The 16357-nt window shown below is 38.2% G+C and overlaps 1 pseudogene; it reads left to right on the top strand.

Moving 5' to 3' along the window:
- The first annotated feature begins 393 nt into the window (after window positions 1-393).
- On the top strand, window positions 394-15364 carry LOC129498455 (60S ribosomal protein L7a-like; annotated as a pseudogene).
- Window positions 15365-16357: the final 993 nt, after the last annotated feature.

Here is a 16357-nt window from a genome sequence, read left to right as displayed (position 1 = left end):
GACACATATGCAATTTGAACTTATGCATAGGGAACCTGAAATGCCATGTTAGACCCCTGATGAGAGAGGGACCTCATAGAGGACAGATGTTAAGTACAGTTTTGATCCAAGTCTGTCTCTCAGTGAGTCCACTGCATCTATAGACTAACCCAGTGGTTATTTCCAAAGTCAGCAAATGCATACTAAGGATGGATATACTTAGCAGTTGATGGAACTCTTAGATTCATTCTCTGACCTTTGGAGTAAGAGCCAACTGGAGATGCCAACTGGAAGCTTCTGCAACTGCCCTCCCCCACCTCAAAGGTAGGAAATAAGAAGCAATACCGCATTCTAAAGTAATTGAAGAGATGTGAGCCACCATCAAAGACTTAAACTGCAGAGTTAGTTACCAGCATGTTCTTCAATTCATCTCTGACCTCTGTAAAAACCACTTGGAGCATAGGGGATGATGGAGAGAACAATAACCTTAGCCAAATTATAACTCCAATCACTGCTGTTCTGCTGGATGTCAAGAACCGTGAAAGGTCTGAGATTCTACTCCACTGGCAAGTTAATAAGTTAGCCTGCCATAGTTCCATGGATGCTGGTGGAAAACATGAGATTCCTGAGTTGGAGACAAATGAACAGAAACAGCAGAAAGCAGTACATCAACACTTAATACCAGTTCCTCAAGCTCTAACTCACAGGGTATTGCAAACAGAGCCAGGTGTTTCTTTATCGTCGGTGGGGTGTGTTAAGAGAGGAACCTCAAGCTTTGGGATCCTGAATCTTTCATAATGGCAGGTAAGCCTGCTTATCCTATGCCTTGATGGGAGATACTCTTTTTCTTTTTTTTTTAATTTTTTTTAATTTTTATTTATTTATGATAGTCACAGAGAGAGAGAGAGAGAGAGAGAGAGAGAGAGGCAGAGACACAGGCAGAGGGAGAAGCAGGCTCCATGCACCGGGAGCCCGACGTGGGATTCGATCCCGGGTCTCCAGGATCGTGCCCTGGGCCAAAGGCAGGCGCCAAACCGCTGCGCCACCCAGGGATCCCGAGATACTCTTTTTCTTATACTGGAATGTAAATACACCTACTATTTGCTCTGAAGGGATACGCTTTTTCTTCAAAGCTGTTTGCTATAAAATATCCTTTGAAAAATAGCCTAGAACAAAGGAAGCCAGTGCCTCTGCTCACAGGATATGCAAAAATGTGGGATGCTCACTGAGAATTGACTCCCAATAGTGGATGCATTATGTTTATTGAAGCACATTAATCAGCCTCTGACATTTGGTTTGCTATTATCAAATTAGTGATCCCTTTAGCACGGAGGATCAGATATAGCTTGCCCTTTTCATGGCTATGTTAACTGTCCTACATTTTTTGCAATATTGTCTTTAGGAATATACCTCAATCCTCGGGTATCCTGACCATGATGGTCATTCTCACATTCTGCAGAATATCCTAGTGGTCAACTCTGTAGATAGCATCATTCTGATTACGTTGATAAGCAAGAGGTGACAAGTATCCCTAATACTCTAGTAGGACATATGTGTCAGAAAGTGGAACTAAAACCCACAAATTTTAGGGGTAATGTTCTTAGGGTCTGGTGATCTGGGGCAGACTGAGTCATGTCTAAAAGCAATGGCTAGGACAGCCCAGTGGCTCTGGTTTAGCACTGCCTTCAGCCCAGGGCCTGATCCTGGAGACCCAGGTTCGAGTCCCACGTTGGGCTCCCTGCATGGAGCCTGCTTCTCCCTCTGCCTGTGTCTCTGCCTCTCTCTCTCTCTCTCTCTCTCTCTCTCTCAATCTGTCTCTCATGAATAAATAAATAAAATCTTTAAATTTTTTTTTTAAATAAAAGCAATGGCTACTAATTGGGGATGATTTTCCCTTCAAGAGACATTTGGCAATGCTTGGAGACATTTTGGTGTTCAAAAATCAGTGAGCTAGGGCGACATCAAGTAGGCAGTAAACTAGGGGTTGAAGCCAGGGTAACAACAAAAGTGGGTAGAGGCCAGCGAAGCAACTAAACATCCTACAATGTGCAGGAAAGCCCCCTCACAATAAAAAATTATTTAACCCCAAATCTTAAATTAATGATGGCAAGATTGAGAAACTGCTTTAATGTAATAATCATAATGTTGTCCTTTGCAAATTCTATATAAGAGAAAAAGATTGTGTATGTGGGTCCCTCTGAATTTCAGAGGTAACATTTATGGCGACTGGTAATACTATTGAGACCCTTTCATTAAGTGACTTGGAGGCTGCACATTTTTCATGTAGTCCTATGCAAGAGGGGCCCATATTGTAGTGCAAGCTGCCCTGCTACTTGAAATATATTCATGTGGCTCATCTCTACTTTTATCCCTGGTCCTAGCACTGATTTCCTTCCAAGCCATAGACATTTTAACAATAGGTCTTGCCATTACCCAGGTGATAAGGGCCCAACTATTTCTGCTTGTCCCACCAACACAAACAAAAAGGGACATGTGTGAGGTACTGACAGACAAGGGGAGACAACTGCAATGGCTTATTGGTGCAATGAAGTTGAGGAGTTTCCAGCTTTCCACCTGAATACCTAGGGGGTCAAGAGGGTAATAATAGAAACTGCAAGTGCCAGTTATCACTCCATGGGGTAGAGCAAAGATAGAAGACATGAGATGGAGGCAGCAGATAATTTCCCTGCCTTGCCCTTGTAATCCACCATGGACTATTCTACAGTACAGTGATTCTCTGATGTCAGTTTTATTCTGCAGGACTCAGCAATCAAACATAGGTTTTCAGGTAAGACTATAGCCAGCACAGAAACACATCACCCTGTATTTGATTTCCTTTTTTCATGCCTTACTTTTCTTTTTTATCTTATGCTTCTTTGTACTGTGGAGGAGGCAAAATTGTATCGCTAACTTTCTTAGGGTCTTTGACTGGGACTCATAGACATAGACACATTAACAGGAGGAAAGCATAAACATGTATTTAATATAAGTTTTGCATGACAGAGAGCCCACATAAGTAAATGAAAACCCAGGGACACCTGGGTAGCTCAGCAGTTTAGCACCTGCCTTCCGCCCAGGGCCTGATCCTGGAGTCCTGGGATCGAGTCTTGCATCAGGCACCCTGCATGGAGCCTGCTTCTCCCTCTGCCTGTGTCTCTGCCTCTCTCTGTGTGTGTGTCTCATGAATAAATAAATAAAATCTTAAAAAAAAAAAGAAAACCCAAAGAAGCAGATTTGAATGTGTGTCTATGCTGAATGGAACAAAGAGTAATAAGTTGTGAAGATGTGACAGTGCAGAGGCGCTTGGGCTAGGGTAATTAATCCGACAGATAAGTGACCAGAAAGACAAGTTTTACTTTGATAAGGTTTTTTTTTTTTGTTGCTGTTGTTTTTTAATAGATTTCTTTCAGTGATAAGAATGTTAGTTTTCTCCTGATACTGGAAAGGTATTTTCCATATGAGGTTTAATCTCTTGCTTTCAGGTAGAAAAAGAGGAGTCATACCACCCCTCTTGCACCTGCTGTTTTTCAAGTGTCTTTATCTCTCAGTGATCCTTATGTCAAAATGGCATATCCTGCCACCGTTTAGTACCCTCTAGTAAAGCACCAGCATATAATTTTGTCTCGGGGTTTCTTTTTCGGAAAAACTTGGGCTAAAAGCACAGTGTATTAGAAATATGGAAGGGATATGGACCTGTGGGCAGCAAGGAGACTGTAGAGACAGGTTGAGGCTCATCCATGCATGGAGCACCTTCAAAGTCAAGCTAAGCATTCAAAAGAAGCTCAGGTTCCAAGAATCTATTATTCTGTATTCACACAAAGTGGTAGCAACAGAATTCTGCATCAATAAAGTGACTTAGTGCCTGTCCAGGCATTCATTAGCTAATTAAACGGCGGAGCAGAGATTGCTGAGTCTTTCTTGTCACGTAACGCCTAGGAATCTCTCCTTTGTTTAATTATGTGGGGTGCACTCTGCTTCCTGTCAGCAGCCCATCCCTCATTTGTTGAGGAAGAAAGGTCTGCCAGAGGTGAACTGGAGCTTCTTCAGGGGATTAGTTAATAGGAAATCTGCTTCAAACTTCAGCATGAAAATTTCTCCTCCTTACCAGAGGAAACTTTGGTACTCAAGCATCTTATAAACCCCCAAGCATGTCTTTTGTACTATTATCAATATCTCTATGATGCTTTTGGCAATTTCTGAGGCTAACATGGAAACTGGTTGCTATTTATATTTCTGATGCAGGTTGTTTGGGGTAAAATGAGAATAGATGTAAACTAGCAAAATACATGATAAATTGTTTGCAAATTGTGAAATGTGCCAGAGTTCAATCATCCCCATGCCTAATTTATAGACAATGAAATCAGTGAGCATGTTGATTTTATCTCTGAAGTTAACTTGTATTCTTTATGTTTTAAAGCAATGTAGTCTTTCTTTATCTTATAGGGTAATGAGAGGAAAGATAAATGATATAAAACATATTGTATGTTTGCTGAGTTTCTGTACTGAGGTTTAAATGAAATGTGAATATTACATTCACATTGTGTTAGTGGTTTCTTAATTATATTTCTATAGGAGTATACCTTGAGACAAGTATTCAAATGCAAGCAGTTTATTTGGGAGGAAATATCAAAAGGGATCTGATGGTAAGAAAAGTGAGCCTGGGAAAGAAAGAAAACCAAAAGATAATGTTATCAAGCAGGTTACCACTGTGGGCAAGTGGAACATAATCCGCTAGGGAATTTTGGGTGACAGGGAAGCACGTAGTTCACAATTGTCCCAACCAAGGTCAAGGAAGCCAGCGTATTTATTTTGTACATCCCTGTCTTTCACTGGATGAAGTCTGTTTCAGGGAGCTCTACTAGATTTTCTTCTAAAGCCATCACCCATATCTCTCTTCTGCATTTTTCCAGTGAAGGATCTGGTACCCACTTGCATCTCAACAAGTGTGCTCACCCTAGTATATGCCTTGCTATAGTGAAGACTGTAAATACAAATGGCCTGGATGTAGGTCAAGGTCATGCACATAATACTCCATAAACAACTACTCACTGTACCATCTGCTCGAAATACTAGGAAGAACACTGGATGTGGAAGGAGAAAAAGAAATCAGGACTCATTAATTGTTATGATATTCATGGGTAGTGCATCAGAGGTTGAATTTAGGCATTAGGAATCTTACTGATGGGTCCTTTCCTTTATGGAACACAGCTCCTTGAATGATTGTATGCGTCATATCACCCACCTCACTGATGGTCATAAGATTGGGGGTAAATATTATGAATCAATTGTGAGGGTTTTTTTTTTTGAAGGGGAATGTTCTTAGATACTACTGTCCAAATCTTGTATTAATTCTTCCCTCCTAGAGGAAATGAATATCAGATCAAGGGATGTAAGTTGTGCCTGATGGGGTATCTTATACCAAAACTATCTATGGATCTGAATCTCAGCAGCCAACAAAATTGATTGTTTCTGTGTCCTCCAATTTCCAAGGACTCTTTCTCTCAACCCACACCTCTTTGCAAAGCTTCTAGTAGTGCAGTAAATCTGAGTTCATCCTGTTATGGTAGTTAATGGACTTAAGAAGAACTGAGCTGAAAAGTCATACCCAGGCAGGAGTTACAAATTACTCAAGTCAGGATAAAAGCTTCATAAATATTGACTCCACCTAATGGTTTTTGTCAGAGGAAGAAATCTCATTACGATAATGGCATCTTCTCTCTAACGCACCGTTCTTTGGACAGAAGTTCTATAAATGTATCAATATCACCAAGAATTTAGTTAATAAAATTGAATTGCTCAATGTCTATCTTCCTTTATTATTTAATATATTGATAATATAGAAGGTTTCTCAGAGTGAAATCTTGAAGAATATTGTGTTGAGAAATGAAAAGAAATTTGTGGAGGGTGATGTAGCATTGTGAATCATCTAGGACTGAGCAAAATAGATTATGCAAAGCCAAGGATGTTTTAATTACTTTATTGTTTCTTATTTATATCTTCAGGCCATCAGCTAGAATCAGACAAATTCTCCTGCTGTTTTGACTAAGCCTTATGTAAATACATAAATCTGTTTGGCCACCCAAAACGACCTGATGGAATTCACCTAAATAAAGAGGAGATGGTTCAGTCAAGGAGAGGAAGGCGACATATTGTGGGTAAGCAGGAAATTATTCCTATAAATGAAAGGAAAGGAAGTGATAAACTCGAATGCACACAAAAAATAGATTTACTGAGGAGAAAGTAACAACCATTTTGAGTTAAAGCAGTGACTTTTTCATAATTCATCAATGAATTTTTTGTGAGTTCTATTATTGTGCTAGATATTATGTCGGATGTATGAATGTACAAACAATTTTGAATTATCTTTTTTCTTTTTAAAAAATAAAAAAAATAATTATACATGCTACAAATAGAGAACAATAGGCTATAAGAAAGTTTTTAGCAGAATGTTGCTATGAAATAGTCAAGAGGAAGAGATGTTGGATGTAATTAACCTTAACATTTTACATGAGAGATTGAAGCCCAGAGCTTGGAAGTACCAATGTTATGTGGCAGAAGGAGAAGGTGTTAACTTTTTTTCTTAACTAGGTGACCAAGAAACATTTAACCTGGCTGAATGACAATGTAAAGATTTCTTTAAGTGCATTATTGTGCTGAATAATATTTTCTTAAAATTAATTTTATTAGCAGAGATTATTTAAATGAGAATAATCAATGGTGGAATTACTATTCACTTTAACTAGCATTTGCCATCACAAACTATGTGTCAAGAGCCATGCTAAATATTCTACATCTATTTTTTCATTTAAATCCTACCATAGGGGGAACCCTGGGTGGCGCAGCGGTTTGGCGCCTGCCTTTGGCCCAGGGAGCGATCCTGGAGACCCGGGATCGAATCCCACATCGGGCTCCCGTTGCATGGAGCCTGCTTCTCCCTCTGCCTATGTCTCTGCCTCTCTCTCTCTGTGACTATCATAAAAAAAAAAAAAAAGATGCAAGAGTATCTCAAAAAAAAAAATCCTACCATAGGCTGGAAAGTGTATGTCACAATGAACGATAAGGAATCATTATCCCTATACTCAAACAATTCAGATTTAGAGAGAGACCCACATGCAGCTCTAATTAGTGCAACATAATGCAACGAGTGCAATAACATAATTTGTATTATGCCTCACAGTATATGGAAGAAGAAGCAATTAATTCTGCCCTAAGAAGATCGAGGAATTCTTAATTGGAAAATATAATCTTAGACCTCTGACTTTTTCTTTTTTAATGAGTTTCCTGGGTAGAATAATGAAGGATAATGATCTTCTAGGCAGTGGGAGCTATGCGAACAAAAGAATAATTTCTTGAAAGTATTCTCCAATCTCCACCTCATAGTGAGGCAAGTGCTAAACCAGCCCTCAGAGTAAGAGAAAGGAGAAAGCTGAATCAGTGTCAGAGAAGAGTTAGTAGGACTTCTGAGATTAGTTCCTAACAAGAATAAAGTCAGGAAAGTGGCCAAATACAGATGTGTTCCTCTATGAGTTAGATACTTCTAAGGGACAAACCCTTTAATCTGCAGTTCAAATCCAAGAGTCACACACAAGGAGAAAAGGCACAGAAGTTACCAGGAAGCTCTTCATTTGAAGACATTCTCATAGAAAAATACTTTGTGCTCCCAACCTCCTCTGGAAGAAGCATTGATTCAGACCTTCAATGAATCTGCAGGATGCCTGCCAGTTTCCTTTCCTGATATCTCTTGGCTTCAACACAGTTCTTCCTCACAGATATTGACATTCTTTTCTCAAGCATAGCAAGCATCATTACAGTTTATTGCATGACCTATACAGACATTAAAGTGTTCACATATTAGTTAATTTGCCTATTACATCAAAGGCATGTCTGGTTCCCCTTTGCCTCACTCGTTCAATGCCACTTATTTCCTCTATTTAGGAGAGAAACAACAACAAAAAATATGCCAGCCTTTGCCTTTTCTTGCCATCTTTTCCTCTGAGCACTCTAAATTTGTAAAATTTGCAGATCTTAGCCCTGTCTATTTTGGAAATATTTGTCTTTTCTTCTTCCTTTAGTCTTATTCTGCATCTGGAATAGTCAATATCCTTCTTCCCTTTAGCAGGTGGAAGGGAAGTAGTCAAACTAATGGGAAGTATCCAAGCATAAACTCTACTACAAATGGACCCTTACTCTATTTATTCATTTGTTTAATCATTAAATATGTGGCTAGGGATTATTATGTACCAGGTCCTCTTGAGGTTGCTGATGATATGGTTATAAATATAGCAAACAGAAATCAACATGTTGAATTCGATAGTGCATTAAAGACAGATAATGCAGAAAGGCATACATAGTAATTTTTTTAGAGTTGAGACATGAGCTAATCAGGAAATGTACAGTGCAGTGAGAGCTATGACAGGCAGACTCACCTAATCTGGAAAAATCAGAGAGATTTCACTAAGGAAGTAACAATTTTAACTGAGGCTTGAAATGAAATATGTGTATGTGGGGGGGTATATAAGTGGGGAGAGAGAGTGTGCCTCCCTACAGACACAAAGTCCTTGTGGGAGAAAGTAGCTTGACAATTTTGAAGAACTAAGATTGTTGTGGCTGACCTATGGTAAGGCAAAAATAAGTTTGGATGAATTTAAGATATGGGTAGAAGCAGATCATGCAGGACCTTATAGACCATGTTCTGACTTTCAATCTTTATTCTAAGTGTAACAAAAAAGGATTCAAGGGTTTTAAGTAGGAATATTACAAACTGGTATTTTAATTTCCAAAAGAGTACTCTAAAAACTTGTGGGGAATGGGTTAAAGAGAAGCAATGGTGAGTATATGGAGACTTGGTAATAATGGTATTTCAGTAGTGCAGGTGTGAGATGTTGGCTTCCTAGTCTAGGAAGGTGCCAAAAAGATAGACATGGAGAGATCTGAAAAATATTTAAGAGGCTTAATGATAGAACTTTGCGATTGGGTAGAAAAGATGGGGCATGAGGGAGAGGAAGAGGGCTCTTGAATGAATGACTGGGTAAATAGCCATGCTGCTCACTCAGGTAGCAAACTTTGGAAGAGAAGTGAAACATTAGAGTAAAAATGAAGGGTTCACTTTTGGATATGATTGAGAACCTTGTAAAAAATCCAGGTATGGTACTCCATAAAGAGGTGAGGAGAGAGGCAGACATTCTGGAGTCATGATATGCAGGGAGTGATTAAAGTTATACATTTCCTAGAAGAGATTGAAGCATGATAAGAAAAGAGAATCTAGAACAAAACCCTGACAAAGTTCACATTTCAAAGGTCAAGGAGGAGGAAATGTTGAAAGAAACTGAAAAGGAATGACTAGCAAAGTCAGAGGAAACCAGGGAGTTTTTCAGTGAGAAGGCTGTGGTCAACCAAGAAGATTCTGAAAAAGAGGAGAGGAAAACTAGAAAGGGTTCATTGGATTTAACGGCAATGGGATTCTTGCAGAGGGCTGTTTTGTGGAGTTGGGAGCAGGGTGGTAAAAGCAAGATTGAATTGGGCTAAAGTAAATATGTGGGAAAGAACCAGAGGAAGGAAATTATTTCTGGCAGTTTGGCCTTAATGGAGAGAGAACCTAGGAACAGTAGTTGGAAGACACTGTGAGTAGTTTAGTAAAGTTTATTTGTTGTTTAAGATGAGAAAGTTTTGTTTAAATGATAGTGGCCAATGGAGGGATTTTTTAAAAAAAGTTTTATTTATTTATTCATGAGAAACAGAGAGAGAGAGAGAGAGAGAGAGAGAGAGAGAGAGGCAGACACATAGGCAGAAGAAAAGCAGGCTCCATGCAGGGAGCCTGATGTGGGACTCTATTCCAGGACTCCAGGATCACTCCTGGGCCAAAGGCAGACGCTCAACTGCTGAGCCACCCAGGCATCCCCGGAGGTTCTGATTCTTGATGCAAGGATAGACCATCTTGACAGCTACTACCTCCATGATGGCTAAAGAAAGAAGAGTTTACAGACATTAATTGTAGCCCAGAGCCCCTGATGGCCAGGGAGTCTACCCTTTAAACTGAGGTGCAAACCTTTTTCTTGACAGTTTCTTCTTCTAATCAATTCTAAGAGTCTGGTTTCCTACTGCTTAACATCTGTAGGCTTCAGGAATCTTTTATTACACAAACAATGCTAATAGATCCTGGATTTTCAATCCAGTTTTTCCTTTTTTCTGTTCCAATAAACTGTATTTTATGATATATTGCCCAGTGTTCTCACCTCAGTTATATTTTGGAAATATGTTTTATTTTGCATCATGTGCTATAAGGGGAGAACCTTATATTTGAACCTTGATTTTAAACCTCTAGTTTGACCAGAATCTAAGCCCCTACTCATTTCTGCTCAGACATCTTTTTATGCTTTCAACTATTAACAAAAGTGCTACTAGAGAACAGGCTAAACTCCCATAGTACAATGTGTCTATGCCTGGAAATTTCTGTTGTCTTGCCCATCTACTAGTGTAGAACCCCTTCTGAATGTTAATTCCTACTGATATTCAATATTAGGTATACATGTTATTATGATTATTCCTCTTCCCTGGATCCTGCCAGAAAGGTCTCTGTATCTCACAGTTCTTCTTAATAAAATAAGTGAAAAAAATATCTCAGTGTTTTATTTCTATATTGGAAAATAAGTAAACTCCATGGATTGGTGATATCATTGCAAACCTTGCAGAAATAGAAAGGTATGTAAAGGAATACCATGAACAGTTGTATGCCAATAATTATATAACCTTGATGAAATAGACAAATTCCTAGAAAGACACAAAGTACTAAAACCAAATCAAGAAGTAGAATAGGCCTAAAAATAAGAAGATGGAATTAGTAGTTCAAAAAGTTCCCACAAAAAAAGTCAAAGACCAGATGATTTCACTGTCAAATTCTGCCAAACATTTAAAGAATAATACACACCAATCCTTCAGAAACTCTTCAAAACATAAAAGAGGAAAGAATGCTCCCCAATTCATTCTATGATGCCAGTATTATCCTGATACCAAAATCAGACAATGAAATAAGAAGAAAATTATAGGACAATATCCCTTATAAGTAAGGATGCAAAATTTTTCAATAAAATGCAAGCAAAAAAAAAGTACACTAGTGCACTGAATCAAACAACATATACTAAGGATCATACAAATTGGATGTATCCAGGAATACAACGTTTATTTAACTTACAAAAATCAACCAATGTAATACATCACATTAATAGAATAAAAGACAAAATCACATGATCATCTCAATAGATGAGGAAGAGCATCTGAGAAAATTGAACACTCTTTTATAATTGTTGACAGCACTCAACAAACCAGGAATTGAAGGGAATTTTCTCAACCTTGTAAAGAGCACTTGTAAAAAATCCAGAACTAAGATTGTACTTAAGGTGAAAGCTTGAAATCTATCTTCTCTGAGATCAGGATCAAGGTAAGTAGATCTGCTCTCAACATTTCTAATAAACATTGTACTGGAGGTTATAGCTAGAACAATTGATAAGAAAAAGAAAAAAAAGGCACCTAGAGTGAAAAGAAAGAGTAAAACTATATTTATGGATGACACGATCTTCTATATAGAAAATCCCAAGGACTCTTCAAAACAAACAAACAAACAAACAAACAAACAAAAAGGGTAGAGCTAATAAATGAAATCAACAAGGTTTTAAGAAATAAGATCAATATACAAAAATCAATTGTGTTTTCATACCCTAGCAATGAACAATGAGAAGGTTAATCAAGAAAACAATTCCATTTATTATAGCATCAAGAAGATAAAATATTTAGGAATAAGTTGAACAAAATTAGTGTTAAGGCTTGTTCACTGAAAACTGCAAAATAGCTTTGAAAGGAATTAAAGACATAAGCAGAAAAACTGCTCATGGATTGGAAGACTTAATATCTTTAAGATGGTGTTATTTCCCAAATTGATCTACAAATTCAATGTAATTCCTATCAAAATACCAACTGCCCTTTTAACAGAAATTGACCAGCTAATTCTAAAATTTTTAAAAAGATTTTATTTATTTATTCATGAGAGATACAGAGAGAAAGGAAGACACATAGGCAGAGGGAGAAGCAGGCTCCCTGTGGGGAGACACAGGTAGAGGGAGAAGCAGGCTCCATGCAAGGAGCCCGACATAGGACCTGATCAGGATCAGGCCCTGGGCTGAAGGCGGTGCTAAGTCGCTGAGCCACCCGGGCTGCCCCCAAATTCTAAAATTTATATGAAAATGATAGAGATCCAGAAAAAGAACAAAGTTGGAAGTCTCACGTGTCCTGATTTCAAAGCTTATTACAAAGCTACATTAATCAAGATAATATGATAGGGGCACCTGGCTGGTTCAGTTGGCAAAGCATGCAACTCTTAATTTCAGCATTGTAAGTTCAGGGCCCAAGTTGGATGTAGTGATTATGTAAAAATAAAATCTTAAAAAAAAAAAAAAGATAGCATGGTAATGACATAAGAGCATACAAATTGATCGATGGAAAAACCACATATCGGGATCCCTGGGTGGCGCAGCAGTTTAGCGCCTGCCTTTGGCCCAGGGCGCGATCCTGGAGACCCGGGATCAAATCCCACGTCAGGCTCCCGGTGCATGGAGCCTGCTTCTCCCTCTGCCTCTCTCTCTCTCTCTCTCTGTGTGACTATCATAAGTAAATAAAAATAAAAAAAAACACTTTGGAAAACCACATATCAATAAAAACTAGATATCCACATGTAAAAGAATAAAGTTGGACCTATACCTCACACCATATACAAAATTTAATGCAAAATGGATCAAAGTCCTACATTTTAGAACTAAAAGTATAAACTCTAAAAGAAAACATGGTCATGAGTGTTCATGACTTTGGATTAGGCAATGTTTTTTTGGTAAGCTAAAAAAATAGACACACACACATACACACAAAGAAAAAATAAACAAATTGGACTTCATCCAAACAAAAACTGTGCTTCACAGGACAGTATTGAGAAAGTAAAAAGGCAATCCATAGAATGTAGAAATATATTTGCAAATTATATATTGGATAAGGGACTGGCATCCAGAATATAAGAAACTCTTACGACTTCTAACTCTGGGAAATGAACTAGGGGTGTTGGAGGGGGAGGAGGGCGGGGGGTGGGGGTGAATGGGTGACGGGCACTGAGGGGTACACTTAACGGGATGAGCACTGGGTGTTATTCTGTATGTTGGTAAATTGAACACCAATAAAAATTAATTTATAAAATTAAAAAAAAACAACTTAATAATAAAAAGAAAATTCAATTTAAAAAGTTGTGAAGGTATTTGAATAGACATTTCTACTTTATTTTGACAAATAAAGGCTTTCTGAACTCTCTTAAATGAAAAAAAAAATCCTTGCACACACTTATCAGAATGCAGAGCCTCTACTTTTGCCTCATCTCTTCTGTCTGCTGTTTCTTTCACTCACTTAACTGTACATTAGGAATTCTACCAAGAAATAATGGGGTCAGAAGGAGGTCAAAATGAAATTGTTTTAGTTTTTTAACTTACTGATAAAAAAAGCCCAAATGTTTAACAGAGTCAGAAAGTAATCATTCAAATGTATTTGAGTCACCTTATGGACCCTGATTATCTGTGCTTTTGCTGTCACTCATTATGAGAAATAGTTAAGATGTAAATTAATCTTAGAGTGATCAGTAAATTATAATGACAATGTCTTCATTGACAAAATAGAAATGCTATTTAGAAACAATACGTGAGATACAGACTAAGTGATCAAGAGGATTGCTTTTGAAAATTTGAAGCAAAATGTAAATTTCCTTTAAAATCAGGATCTCTCTGATTGGAACAACCAATCACTTTCCATTTCTATGTTTTCCAGACTGTGGACAAGAGACAAACTGGATAAGAGTATGACTCTGCAGTAGAGCTAGGTTTCCTTTTGGCTCTTTGCTGTAAAAGGTGAAAAATCAAAATAGCTTTACAGTTTTTGAGGGACTACAGAAGGAATTAAATAAGACACTATATGTGAAATGCTTGGAACAGGGCCTGGCATGGATGATTGTTCACTTAGTGGCAACAATGTCCTTGATTATGTGTTATTGCTGTGTACATTAAAGGCTCCAGAAACAAATATTCTAACTTCATTTATCTGTTTAATGCGATCAGTCTTGAAAATTTGTTCTTATTTGAACAACTAATTAAATACTCATGAGAATAATTTAGTAAAATATTTTGATTATTAAGAGAGATAGATAAAAGATTTAGTATAAGGATCTTTGTGAGCTTTTTTTCCCAAAGTAGATGGAATGGTCACAGATAAGGAACTTGTTTTTCATGACTTTGCCAACATTAGCTAAAATATGACAGAAAATTCAGGACATTACATGTGGTTTCCTGAAACAAATGTTTGTGGAACAAAAGTCATACCTAACATTTTGTTTAGAAATGAGTCATCAGGGATCCCTGGGTGGCGCAGCGGTTTAGCGCCTGCCTTTGGCCCAGGGCGCGATCCTGGAGACCCGGGATCGAATCCCACGTCGGGCTCCCAGTGCATGGAGCCTGCTTCTCCCTCAGCCTATGTCTCTGCCTCTCTCTCTCTTTGTGACTATCATAAATAAATAAAATTAAAAAAAATGAGTCATCAGAGCTCTCTCCTGTAGCCATCCAATACTCTGAAAGGAAAGAGGGCTAAGGGGAAGGTGGTCCTAGCCCCTGCTGTTCTGAAGAAGCCCAAAGCCAAGAAGATGGTCAATCTCCTGTCTGAGAAAATGCCCAAGAATTTTGGCATCAGACAGGACATTCAGTCCAAAAGAGACTTCAACCTTTTTGAAAATGGCTCCGCAACATTCAGCAGCAGCGGCAAAAGGCTATTCTTTATAAACATCTAAAAGTGTTTCTCGTGATGAACCAGTTCACCCAGACCATGGAACGCCAAACAGCTACTCAACTGCCTAAGCTGGCCCACAGACATGGACCAGAGACAAAGCAAGAGAAGAAGAAGAAACTGTGGCCTGGGCTGAGAAGAAAGTTGCTGGCAAATGGGATGTCCCCACTAAGACACCTCCTGTCCTTAGAGCTGGGGTTAATTCTGTCACCACCTTGGTGGAAAGGAAGAAGAAGCCTCAACTGGTAGTGATTGTACATGATGTGGGTTCCATTGAGCTGATTGTCTTCCTGCCTGCCCCATGTCGTGAGATGGGGGTCCCCATTGCATTATCAAGGGGAAGGCCAGGCTGGGGCCTTAGGTCAACAGGAAGACCTGCACCACTGTCATCTTCACACAGGTTAACTTGGAAGACAGAGGAGGTCTGGCTAAGCTGGTGGAAGCCATCAGGACCAATTACAATGACAGATATGATGAGGACTGCCCTCACTGGGGTGGCCCATGCTGCCAAGTTGGAAAAGACAAAGGCTAAAGAACTGGCCACCAAACTGGACTGAGTGGATGCTGTTGAATTTTCTGTACAGAATAGTAGTAAAAAGTTCTCTTTCAGCCAGTAAAAAAGAAAAAAAAAAAAGGAAACGAGTCATCAGTATCCAACTTTATTAGAGAAGGCAATTTAATTAAGCTACCTTTTTTTTTTTAAGAAGGCAAACTCCATGGGAATTGGGGTTCCTTGTGCTGCTATTCAACAACAAAATTTTTAAAAATCCAAATAATTTTATTTATATTCAGTATTTTTTAATTAAGTAACCATAAACTGAACATGTCTTTAATTCTGATTCATATTTAACTTGCATTTCATTTGTTATTTATTGCCAGGTCTTTATTTTCAATTATTAGATTTATTATTATTATATTTTATATATGATTGATCAGATTTATTATAGATGCACTTTATATTTTGTTTTTACTTTTTTCTTTAATAATTACTTGCAACTATACTATTTTTCATAATAGTTGTATATTATTTGTCCATTAAGTAATATTTATTTCTCATTTTCCATATTGATATATTTTTAAAAATAGAGCTTAAAAACCTAGTTCAGATAAAGTATTAAATAAGTAATGATAGATGGTATCTAGGTATGTTTGAATGATGAAAGGTTTTGAAACACTATGGTATGATAAACTTTAAGGATCAGGGCAGCCTGGGTGGCTCAGTGGTTTAGCGCCTGCCTTCAGCCCAGGGAGTGATCCTGGAGACCCAGGATCGAGTCCCACATTGGGCTCCCTGCATGGAGCCTGCTTCTCCGTCTGCCTGTGTCTCTGCCTCTGTGTGTGTGTGTGTGTCTCATGAATAAACAAATAAAAATCTTCAAAAAAAAAAAAACAACTTTAAGGATCAAGTTGCAAAGACATTGTTCTTGAATTTTAAGGCCCAAGAGAAAATAGGCACTTAAGGAGGTACAATTATTCTTTCCATTCATCTAGCTTGATACCTACATGTAAAATTTAAGAGCATTAT

This window comes from Nyctereutes procyonoides, unplaced genomic scaffold (assembly GCF_905146905.1).
Source record: "Nyctereutes procyonoides isolate TBG_1078 unplaced genomic scaffold, NYPRO_anot_genome, whole genome shotgun sequence".
NCBI lineage: Eukaryota > Metazoa > Chordata > Mammalia > Carnivora > Canidae > Nyctereutes > Nyctereutes procyonoides.
This window is presented reverse-complemented; position numbering and strand designations above follow the sequence as displayed.